Here is a 13,616-nt window from a genome sequence, read left to right on the forward strand (position 1 = left end):
ACGATTAGCAATTCAACGTTACAGGAAAAGTTTGTTTGCTGCAACACGGCCATCATCATTTCTAGTAACTTTAACTATATCTGAATGAAGAGAGATATACATACAAGGGATGAAGAGAACACGATTAGGAATTCAACGTTACAGGAAAGGTTTGTTTGCTGCAACACGGCCATCATCATTTCTAGTAACTTTAACTACATCTGAATGAAGAAATAAATACATACAAGGAATGAAGTGAACACGATTAGCAATTCAACGTTACAGGAAAGGTTTGTTTGCTGCAACATGACCATCATCGTTTCTAGTAACTTTAACTACATCTGAATGAAGAGAGATATACATGCAAGGGATGAAGAGAACATGATTAGCAATTCAACGTTACAGGAAAGGTTTGTTTGCTGCAACACGGCCATGATCATTTCTAGTAACTTTAACTTCATCTGAATGAAGTGACATATTCATGCAAGGGATGAAGAGAACACGATTAGCCATTCAACGTTACAAGAAAGCTTTGTTTGCTGCAACACGGCCATCATAGTTTCTAGTAACTTTAACTACATCTGAATGAAGGGAGACATACATACAAGGGATGAAGAGAACACCATTAGCCATTCAACATTACAGGAAAGGTTTGTTTGCTGCAAAATGACAATCATCATTTCTAGCAACTTTAACTACATCTGAATGAAGAGAGATATTCATAAAAGGGATGAAGAGAACACGATTAGCAATTCAAGGTTACAGGAAAAGTTTGTTTGCTGCAACACTGCCATAATCATTTCAAGTAACTTTAACTACATCTGAATGAAGAGAGACATACATACAAGGGATGAAGAGAACACGATTAGCAATTCAACGTTACAGCAAAGGTTTGTTTACTGCAACATGACAATCTTAGTTTCTAGAAACTTTAACTACATGTGAATGAAGAGAGATATACATACAAGGGATGAAGAGAACACGATTAGGCATTCAACGTTACAAGAAAGCTTTGTTTGCTGCAAAACGGCCATCATAGTTTCTTGTAACTTTAACTACATCTGAATGAAGACAGACATACATACAACTGATGAAGAGAACACGATTAGCAATTCAACGTTACAGGAAAGGTTTGTTTGCTGCAACATGACAATCATAGTTTCTAGTAACTTTAACTACATCTGAATGAAGAGAGATATACATAGAAGGGATGAAGAGAACACGATTACCCATTCAACGTTACAGGAAAGGTTTGTTTGCTGCAACATGACAATCATCGTTTCTAGTAACTTTAACTACATCTGAATGAAGAGAGATATACATACAAGGGATGAAGAGAACACGATTAGCAATTCAACGTTACAGGAAAGGTTTGTTTGCTGCAACACGGCCATCATCGTTTCTAGTAACTTTAACTACATCTGAATGAAGAGAGATATACATACAAGGGATGAAGAGAACACGATTAGGAATTCAACGTTACAGGAAAGGTTTGTTTGCTGCGACACGGCCATCATCATTTCTAGTAACTTTAACTACATCTGAATGAAGAGATATATACATACAAGGGATGAAGTGAACACGATTAGCAATTCAACGTTACAGGAAAGGTTTGTTTGCTGCAACATGACAATCATCGTTTCTAGTAACTTTAACTACATCTGAATGAAGAGAGATATACATACAGGGGATGAAGAGAACGCGATTAGCCATTCAACATTACAGGAAAGGTTTGTTTGCCGCAACACGGCCATCATCATTTCTATTAACTTTAACTACATCTGAATGAAGGGAGATATACATACAAGGGATGAAGAGAACACGATTAGCCATTCAACGTTACAGGAAAGGTTTCTTTGCTGCAACACAGCCATCATCATTTCTAGTAACTTTAACTACATCTGAATGAAGAGAGATATACATACAAGGGATGAAGAGAACACTATTAGCAATTCAACGTTACAGGAAAGGTTTGTTTGCTGCAATATGACAATCATCGTTTCTGGTAACTTTAACTACATCTGAATGAAGAGAGATATACATACAAGGGATGAAGAGAACACGATTAGGAATTCAACGTTACAGGAAAGGTTTGTTTGCTGCAACACGGCCATCATCGTTTCTAGTAACTTCAACTACATCTGAATGAAGAGAGATATACATACAAGGGATGAAGAGAACACGATTGCCAATTCAACGTTACAGGAAAGGTTTGTTTGCTGCAACATGACCATCATCGTTTCTAGTAACTTCAACTACATCTGAATGAAGAGAGATATACATACAAGGGATGAAGCGAACACGATTAGCCATTCAACATTACAGGAAAGGTTTGTTTGCTGCAACACCGGCATCATCGTTCCTAGTAACTTTAACTACATCTGAATGAAGGGAGATATACATACAAGGGATGAAGAGAACACGATTAGCAATTCAACGTTACAGGAAAGGTTTGTTTGCTGCAACACGGCCATCATCATTTCTAGTAACTTTAATTACATCTGAATGAAGAGAGATATACATACAAGGGATGAAGAGAACACAATTAGGAATTCAACGTTACAGGAAAGGTTTGTTTGCTGCGACACGGCCATCATCATTTCTAGTAACTTTAACTACATCTGAATGAAGAGATATATACATAAAAGGGATGAAGTGAACACGATTAGCAATTCAACGTTACAGGAAAGGTTTGTTTGCTGCAACATGACAATCATCGTTTCTAGTAACTTTAACTACATCTGAATGAAGAGAGATACACATACAGGGGATGAAGAGAACGCGATTAGCCATTCAACATTACAGGAAAGGTTTGTTTGCCGCAACACGGCCATAATCATTTCTATTAACTTTAACTACATCTGAATTAAGGGAGATATACATACAAGGGATGAGGAGAACACGATTAGGAATTCAACGTTACAGGAAAGGTTTGTTTGCTGCAATATGACAATCATCGTTTCTGGTAACTTTAACTACATCTGAATGAAGAGAGATATTCATAAAAGGGATGAAGAGAACACCATTAGCAATTGAACGTTACAGGAAAAGTTTGTTTGCTGCAACACGGCCATAATCATTTCAAGTAACTTTAACTACACCTGAATGAAGAGAGATATACATACAAGGGATGAAGAGAACACGATTAGCAATTCAACGTTACAGGAAAGGTTTGTTTGCTGCAACATGACAATTATCATTTCTAGTAACTTTAACTACATCTGAATGAAGAGAGACATACACACAAGGGATGAAGAGAACACGATTAGCAATTCAACGTTACAGCAAAGGTTTGTTTACTGCAACATGACAATCTTAGTTTCTAGAAACTTTAACTACATGTGAATGAAGAGAGATATACATACAAGGGATGAAGAGAACATGATTAGGCATTCAACGTTACAAGAAAGCTTTGTTTGCTGCAACACGGCCATCATAGTTTCTTGTAACTTTAACTACATCTGAATGAAGAGAGACATACATACAACTGAGGAAGAGAACACGATTAGCAATTCAACGGTACAGGAAAGGTTTGTTTGCTGCAACATGACAATCATACTTTCCAGTAACTATAACTACATCTGAATGAAGAGAGATATACATACAAGGAATGGAGAGAACACGATTAGCCATTAAACGTTACAGGAAAGGTTTGTTTCTGCAACATGACAATCATAGTTTCTAGTAACTTTAACTACATCTGAATGAAGAGAGATATACATACAAGGGATGAAGAGAACACCATTAGCCATTCAACGTTACAGGAAAGGTTTGTTTGCTGCAACACGGCCATAATCATTTCTAGTAACTTTAACTACATCTGAATGAAGAGAGATAGACATACAAGGGATGAAGAGAACACGATTAGGAATTCAACGTTACAGGAAAGGTTTGTTTGCTGCAAAACGGCCATCATCATTTCTAGTAACTTTAACTACATCTGAATGAAGAGATAAATACATACAAGGAATGAAGTGAACACGATTAGCAATTCAACGTTACAGGAAAGGTTTCTTTGCTGCAACATGACCATCATCGTTTCTAGTAACTTTAACTACATCTGAATGAAGAGAGATATACATACAAGGGATGAAGAGAACACGATTACCAATTCAACGTTACAGGAAAGGTTTGTTTGCTGCAACACAGCCATCATCGTTTCTAGTAATTTTAACTACATCTGAAAGAAGAGACATATACATACAAGGGATGAAGAGAACACGATTAGCCATTCAACGTTACAGGAAAGGTTTGTTTGCTGCAACATGACAATCATCATTTCTAGTAACTTTAACTACATCTGAATGAAGAGAGATATACATACAAGGGATGAAGAGAACACGATTAGCCATTCAATGTTACAGGAAAGGATTGTTTGCTGCAACATGACAATCATAGTTTCTAGTAACTTTAACTACATCTGAATGAAGAGAGATATACATACAAGGGATGAAGAGAACACGATTAGCCATTCAACGTTACAGGAAAGGTTTGTTTGCTGCAACATGACAATCATAGTTTCTAGTAACTTTAACTACATCTGAATGAAGAGAGATATACATACAAGGGATGAAGAGAACACGATTAGCCATTCAACGTTACAGGAAAGGTTTGTTTGCTGCAACACGGCCATAATCATTTCTAGTAACTTTAACTACATCTGAATGAAGAGAGATATACATACAAGGGATGAAGAGAATACGATTAGCCATTCAACGTTACAGGAAAGGTTTGTTTGCTGCAACACGGCCATCATCGTTTCTAGTAACTTTAACTACATCTGAAAGAAGAGACATATACATACAAGGGATGAAGAGAACACGATTAGCCATTCAACGTTACAGGAAAGGTTTGTTTGCTGCAACATGACCATCATCGTTTCTAGTAACTTTAACTACATCTGAATGAAGAGATCTACATACAAGGGATGAAGAGAACACGATTAGCAATTCACCGTTACTGGAAAGGTTTGTTTGCTGCAACACGGCCATAATCATTTCTAGTAACTTTAACTACATCTGAATTAAGGGAGATATACATACAAGGGATGAGGAGAACACGATTAGCAATTCAACGTTACAGGAAAGGTTTGTTTGCTGCAACATGACCATCATGGTTTCTAGTAACTTTAACTACTTCTGAATGAAGAGAGATATACATACAAGGGATGAACAGAACACGATTAGCCATTCAACGTTACAGGAAAGTTTTGTTTGATGCAACATGACAATCATAGTTTCTAGTAACTTTAACTACATCTGAATGAAGAGAGATATACATACAAGGGATGAAGAGAACACGATTAGCCATTCAACGTTACAGGAAAGGTTTGTTTGCTGCAACATGACAATTATCAATTCTAGTAACTTTAACTACATCTGAATGAAGAGAGACATACATACAAGGGATGAAGAGAACACGATTAGCAATTCAACGTTACAGGAAAGGTTTGTTTACTGCAACATGACAATCTTAGTTTCTAGAAACTTTAACTACATCTGAATGAAGAGAGATATACATACAAGGGATGACGAGAACACGATTAGGCATTCAACGTTACAAGAAAGCTTTGTTTGCTGCAACACGGCCATCATAGTTTCTTGTAACTTTAACTACATCTGAATGAAGAGAGACATACATACAACAGATGAAGAGAACACGATTAGCAATTCAACGTTACAGGAAAGGTTTGTTCGCTGCAACATGACAATCATAGTTTCTAGTAACTATAACTACATCTGAATGAAGAAAGACATACATACAAGGGATGAAGAGAATATGATTAGCCATTCAACGTTACAGGAAAGGTTTGTTTGCTGCAACACGGCCATAATCATTTCTAGTAAATTTAACTACATCTGAATGAAGAGAGATATACATGCAAGGGATGAAGAGAACACGATTAGCAATTCAACGTTACAGGAAAGGTTTGTTTGCTGCAACACGGCCATGATCATTTCTAGTAACTTTAACTACATCTGAATGAAGAGAGATATTCATGCAAGGGATGAAGAGAACACGATTAGCAATTCAACGTTACAGGAAAAGTTTTTTTGCTGCAACACGGCCATAATCATTTCTAGTAACTTTAACTACACCTGAATGTAGAGAGGTATACATACCAGGGATGAAGAGAACACGATTAGCAATTCAACGTTACAGGAAAGGTTTGTTTGCTGCAACACGGCCATCATAGTTTCGAGTAACTTTAACTACATCTGAATGAAGAGAGACATACATACAACTGATGAAGAGAACACGATTAGCAATTCAACGTTAAAGGAAAGGTTTGTTTGCTGCAACACGGCCATCATAGTTTCTAGTAACTATAACTACATCTGAATGAAGAAAGATATACATACAATTGATGAAGAGAACACGATTAGCCATTCAACGTTACAGGAAAGGTTTGTTTGCTGCAACACGGCCATAATCATTTCTAGTAACTTTAACTACATCTGAATGAAGGGAGATATACATACAAGGGATGAAGAGAACACGATTAGAAATTCAACGTTACAGGAAAGGTTTGTTTGCTGCAACACGGCCATCATCATTTCTAGTAACTTTAGCTACATCTGAATGAAGAGAGATATACATACAAGGGATGAAGAGAACATGATTATCAATTCAACGTTACAGGAAAGGTTTGTTTGCCGCAAACCGGCCATAATCATTTCTATTAACTTTAACTACATCTTAATGAAGGGAGATATACATACAAGGTATGAAGAGAACACGATTAGAAATTCAACGTTACAGGAAAGGTTTGTTTGCTGCAACACGGCCATCATCATTTCTAGTAACTTTAACTACATCTGAATGAAGAGAGATATACATACAAGGGATGAAGAGAACACCATTAGCAATTCAACGTTACAGGAAAGGTTTGTTTGCTGCAACACGGCCATCATCATTTCTAGTAACTTTAACTACATCTGAATGAAGAGAGATATACATACAAGGGATGAAGAGAACACAATTACCAATTCAACGTTACAGGAACGGTTTGTTTGCTGCAACATGACAATCATCGTTTCTAGTAACTTTAACTACATCTGAATGAAGAGAAATATACATACAAGGTATGAAGAGAACACGATAAGCAATTCAACGTTACTGGAAAGGTTTGTTTGCTGCAATATGACAATCATCGTTTCTAGTAACTTTAACTACATCTGAATGAAGGGAGATATACATACAAGGGATGAAGAGAACACGATTAGGAATTCAACGTTACAGGAAAGGTTTGTTTGCTGCAACACGGCCATCATCGTTTCTAGTAACTTCAACTACATCTGAATGAAGAGAGATATACATACAAGGGATGAAGAGAACACGATTGCCAATTCAACGTTACAGGAAAGGTTTGTTTGCTGCAACATGACCATCATCGTTTCTAGTAACTTCAACTACATCTGAATGAAGAGAGATATACATGCAAGGGATGAAGAGAACACGATAAGCAATTCAACGTTACTGGAAAGGTTTGTTTGCTGCAACATGACAATCATCGTTTCTAGTAACTTTTACTACATCTGAATGAAGAGAGATATACATACAAGGGATGAAGAGAAGACGATTACGAATTCAACGTTACAGGAAAGATTTGTTTGCTGCAACATGACCATCATCGTTTCTGGTAACTTTAACTACATCTGAATGAAGGGAGATATACATACAAGGGATGAAGAGAACACGATTAGCCATTCAACGTTACAGGAAAGGTTTCTTTGCTGCAACACGGCCATCATCATTTCTAGTAACTTTAACTACATCTGAATGAAGAGATATATACATACAAGGGATGAAGAGAACACGATTAGCAATTCAACATTGCAGGAAAGGTTTGTTTGCTGCAACACGGCCATTATCGTTTCTAGTAACTTTAACTACATCTGAATGAAGGGAGATATACATACAAGGGATGAAGGGAACACGATTAGCCATTCAACGTTACAGGAAAGGTTTCTTTGCTGCAACACGGCCATCATCATTTCTAGTAACTTTAACTACATCTGAATGAAGGGAGATATACATACAAGGGATGAAGAGAACACGATTAGCCATTCAACGTTACAGGAAAGGTTTCTTTGCTGCAACACGGCCATCATCATTTCTAGTAACTTTAATTACATCTGAATGAAGAGAGATATACATACAAGGGATGAAGAGAACACGATTAGGAATTCAACGTTACAGGAAAGGTTTGTTTGCTGCGACACGGCCATCATCATTTCTAGTAACTTTAACTACATCTGAATGAAGAGAGACATACACACAAGGGATGAAGAGAACACGATTAGCAATTCAACGTTACAGCAAAGGTTTGTTTGCCGCAACACGGCCATAATCATTTCTATTAACTTTAACTACATCTGAATTAAGGGAGATATACATACAAGGGATGAGGAGAACACGATTAGGAATTCAACGTTACAGGAAAGGTTTGTTTGCTGCAATATGACCATCATCGTTTCTAGTAACTTCAACTACATCTGAATGAAGAGAGATATACATGCAAGGGATGAAGAGAACACGATAAGCAATTCAACGTTACTGGAAAGGTTTGTTTGCTGCAACATGACAATCATCGTTTCTAGTAACTTTTACTACATCTGAATGAAGAGAGATATACATACAAGGGATGAAGAGAAGACGATTACGAATTCAACGTTACAGGAAAGATTTGTTTGCTGCAACATGACCATCATCGTTTCTGGTAACTTTAACTACATCTGAATGAAGGGAGATATACATACAAGGGATGAAGAGAACACGATTAGCCATTCAACGTTACAGGAAAGGTTTCTTTGCTGCAACACGGCCATCATCATTTCTAGTAACTTTAACTACATCTGAATGAAGAGATATATACATACAAGGGATGAAGAGAACACGATTAGCAATTCAACATTGCAGGAAAGGTTTGTTTGCTGCAACACGGCCATAATCGTTTCTAGTAACTTTAACTACATCTGAATGAAGGGAGATATACATACAAGGGATGAAGGGAACACGATTAGCCATTCAACGTTACAGGAAAGGTTTCTTTGCTGCAACACGGCCATCATCATTTCTAGTAACTTTAACTACATCTGAATGAAGGGAGATATACATACAAGGGATGAAGAGAACACGATTAGCCATTCAACGTTACAGGAAAGGTTTCTTTGCTGCAACACGGCCATCATCATTTCTAGTAACTTTAATTACATCTGAATGAAGAGAGATATACATACAAGGGATGAAGAGAACACGATTAGGAATTCAACGTTACAGGAAAGGTTTGTTTGCTGCGACACGGCCATCATCATTTCTAGTAACTTTAACTACATCTGAATGAAGAGAGACATACACACAAGGGATGAAGAGAACACGATTAGCAATTCAACGTTACAGCAAAGGTTTGTTTGCCGCAACACGGCCATAATCATTTCTATTAACTTTAACTACATCTGAATTAAGGGAGATATACATACAAGGGATGAGGAGAACACGATTAGGAATTCAACGTTACAGGAAAGGTTTGTTTGCTGCAATATGACAATCATCGTTTCTGGTAACTTTAACTACATCTGAATGAAGAGAGATATTCATAAAAGGGATGAAGAGAACACCATTAGCAATTCAACGTTACAGGAAAAGTTTGTTTGCTGCAACACGGCCATAATCATTTCAAGTAACTTTAACTACACCTGAATGAAGAGAGATATAAATACAAGGGATGAAGAGAACACGAGTAGCAATTCAACGTTACAGGAAAGGTTTGTTTGCTGCAACATGACAATTATCATTTCTAGTAACTTTAACTACATCTGAATGAAGAGAGACATACACACAAGGGATGAAGAGAACACGATTAGCAATTCAACGTTACAGCAAAGGTTTGTTTACTGCAACATGACAATCTTAGTTTCTAGAAACTTTAACAACATGTGAATGAAGAGAGATATACATACAAGGGATGAAGAGAACACGATTAGGCATTCAACGTTCCAAGAAAGCTTTGTTTGCTGCAACACGGCCATCATAGTTTCTTGTAACTTTAACTACATCTGAATGAAGAGAGACATACATACAACTGATGAAGAGAACACGATTAGCAATTCAACGGTACAGGAAAGGTTTGTTTGCTGCAACATGACAATCCTGGTTTCTAGTAACTATTACTACATCTGAATGAAGAGAGATATACATACAAGGAATGGAGAGAACACGATTAGCCATTAAACGTTACAGGAAAGGTTTGTTTGCTGCAACATGACAATCATAGTTTCTAGTAACTTTAACTACATCTGAATGAAGAGAGATATACATACAAGGGATGAAGAGAACACCATTAGCCATTCAACGTTACAGGAAAGGTTTGTTTGCTGCAACACGGCCATAATCATTTCTAGTAACTTTAACTACATCTGAATGAAGAGAGATATACATACAAGGGATGAAGAGAACACGATTAGCCATTCATCGTTACAGGAAAGGTTTGTTTGCTGCAACATGACAATCATTGTTTCTAGTAACTTTAACTACATCTGAATGAAGAGAGATATACATACAAGGGATGAAGAGAACACGATTAGGAATTCAACGTTACAGGAAAGGTTTGTTTGCTGCAACACGGCCATCATCATTTCTAGTAACTTTAACTACATCTGAATGAAGAGATAAATACATACAAGGAATGAAGTGAATACGAGTAGCAATTCAACGTTACAGGAAAGGTTTGTTTGCTGCAACATGACCATCATCGTTTCTAGTAACTTTAACTACATCTGAATGAAGAGAGATATACATACAAGGGATGAAGAGAACACGATTAGCCATTCAACGTTACAGGAAAGGTTTGTTTGCTGCAACATGACAATCATAGTTTCTAGTAACTTTAACTACATCTGAATGAAGAGAGATATACATACAAGGAATGAAGAGAACACGATTAGCCATTCAACGTTACAGAAAAGGTTTGTTTGCTGCAACACGGCCATAATCATTTCTAGTAACTTTAACTACATCTGAATGAAGAGAGATATACATACAAGGGATGAAGAGAATACGATTAGCCATTCAACGTTACAGGAAAGGTTTGTTTGCTGCAACACGGCCATGATTATTTCTAGTAACTTTAACTACATCTGAATGAAGTGACATATTCATGCAAGGGATGAAGAGAACACGATTAGCCATTCAACGTTACAAGAAAGCTTTGTTTGCTGCAACACGATCATCATAGTTTCTAGTAACTTTAACTACATCTGAATGAAGGGAGACATACATACAAGGGATGAAGAGAACACGATTAGCAATTCAACATTACAGGAAAGGTTTGTTTGCTGCAAAATGACAATCATCATTTCTAGCAACTTTAACTACATCTGTATGAAGAGAGACATACACACAAGGGATGAAGAGAACACGATTAGCAATTCAACGTTACAGGAAAGGTTTGTTTGCTGCAACACGGCCATCATCATTTCTAGTAACTTTAACTACATCTGAATGAAGAAATAAATACATACAAGGAATGAAGTGAACACGATTAGCAATTCAACGTTACAGGAAAGGTTTGTTTGCTGCAACATGGCCATCATCGTTTCTAGTAACTTTAACTACATCTGAATGAAGAGAGATATACATGCAAGGGATGAAGAGAACATGATTAGCAATTCAACGTTACAGGAAAGGTTTGTTTGCTGCAACACGGCCATGATCATTTCTAGTAACTTTAACTACATCTGAATGAAGTGACATATTCATGCAAGGGATAAAGAGAACACTATTAGCCATTCAACGTTACAAGAAAGCTTTGTTTGCTGCAACACTGCCATAATCATTTCAAGTAACTTTAACTACATCTGAATGAAGAGAGACATACATACGAGGGATGAAGAGAACACGATTAGCAATTCAACGTTACAGCAAAGGTTTGTTTACTGCAACATGACAATCTTAGTTTCTAGAAACTTTAACTACATGTGAATGAAGAGAGATATACATACAAGGGATGAAGAGAACACGATTAGGCATTCAACGTTACAAGAAAGCATTGTTTGCTGCAAAACGGCCATCATAGTTTCTTGTAACTTTAACTACATCTGAATGAAGAGAGACATACATACAACTGATGAAGAGAACACGATTAGCAATTCAACGGTACAGGAAAGGTTTGTTTGCTGCAACATGACAATCGTAGTTTCTAGTAACTATAACTACATCTGAATGAAGAGAGATGTACATACAAGGAATGGAGAGAACACGATTAGCCATTAAACGTTACAGGAAAGGTTTGTTTGCTGCAACATGACAATCATAGTTTCTAGTAACTTTAACTACATCTGAATGAAGAGAGATATACATACAAGGGATGAAGAGAACACCATTAGCCATTCAACGTTACAGGAAAGGTTTGTTTGCTGCAACACGGCCATAATCATTTCTAGTAACTTTAACTACATCTGAATGAAGAGAGATATACATACAAGGGATGAAGAGAACACGATTAGCCATTCAATGTTACAGGAATGGGTTGTTTGCTGCAACACGGCCATCATCGTTTCTAGTAACTTTAACTACATCTGAATGAAGGGAGATATACATACAAGGGATGAGGAGAACACGATTAGCCATTCAACGTTACAGGAAAGGTTTGCTTGCTGCAACACGGCCATCATGATTTCTAGTAACTTTAACTACATCTGAATGAAGTGAGATATACATACAAGGGATGAAGAGAACACGATTACCAATTCAACGTTACAGGAATGGGTTGTTTGCTGCAACACGGCCATCATCGTTTCTAGTAACTTTAACTACATCTGAAAAAAGAGACATATACATACAAGGGATGAAGAGAACTCGATTAGCAATTCAACGTTACAGGAAAGGTTTGTTTGCTGCAACATGACAATCATAATTTTAGTAACTTTAATTACATCTGAATGAAGAGACATATACATACAAGGGATGTAGACAACTCGATTAGCAATTCAACGTTACAGGAAAGGTTTGTTTGCGGCAACATGGCCAAAATCATTTCTAGTAACGTTAAATACATCTGAATGAAGGGAGCTATACATACAAGGGATAAAGAGAAAACGATTCGCAATAGAACGTTACAAGAAAGGTGTGTTTGCTGCAACATGACAATCATAGTTTCTAGTAACTTTAACTACATCTGAATGAAGAGAGATATACATACAAGGGATGAAGAGAACACGATTAGCCATTCAACGTTACAGGAAAGGTTTGTTTGCTGCAACACCGCCATCATCGTTCCTAGTAACTTTAACTACATCTGAATGCAGGGAGATATACATACAAGGGATGAAGAGAACACGATTAGCAATTCAACGTTACAGGAAAGGTTTGTTTGCTGCAACACGGCCATCATCATTTCTAGTAACTTTAACTACATCTGAATGAAGAGAGATATACATACAAGGGATGAAGAGAACACGATTAGGAATTCAACGTTACAGGAAAGGTTTGTTTGCTGCGACACGGCCATCATCATTTCTAGTAACTTTAACTACATCTGAATGAAGAGATATATACATACAAGGGATGAAGTGAACACGATTAGCAATTCAACGTTACAGGAAAGGTTTGTTTGCTGCAACATGACAATCATCGTT

This window comes from Rhineura floridana, chromosome 11 (assembly GCF_030035675.1).
Source record: "Rhineura floridana isolate rRhiFlo1 chromosome 11, rRhiFlo1.hap2, whole genome shotgun sequence".
In the NCBI taxonomy this organism is placed as follows: Eukaryota; Metazoa; Chordata; class Lepidosauria; order Squamata; family Rhineuridae; genus Rhineura; species Rhineura floridana.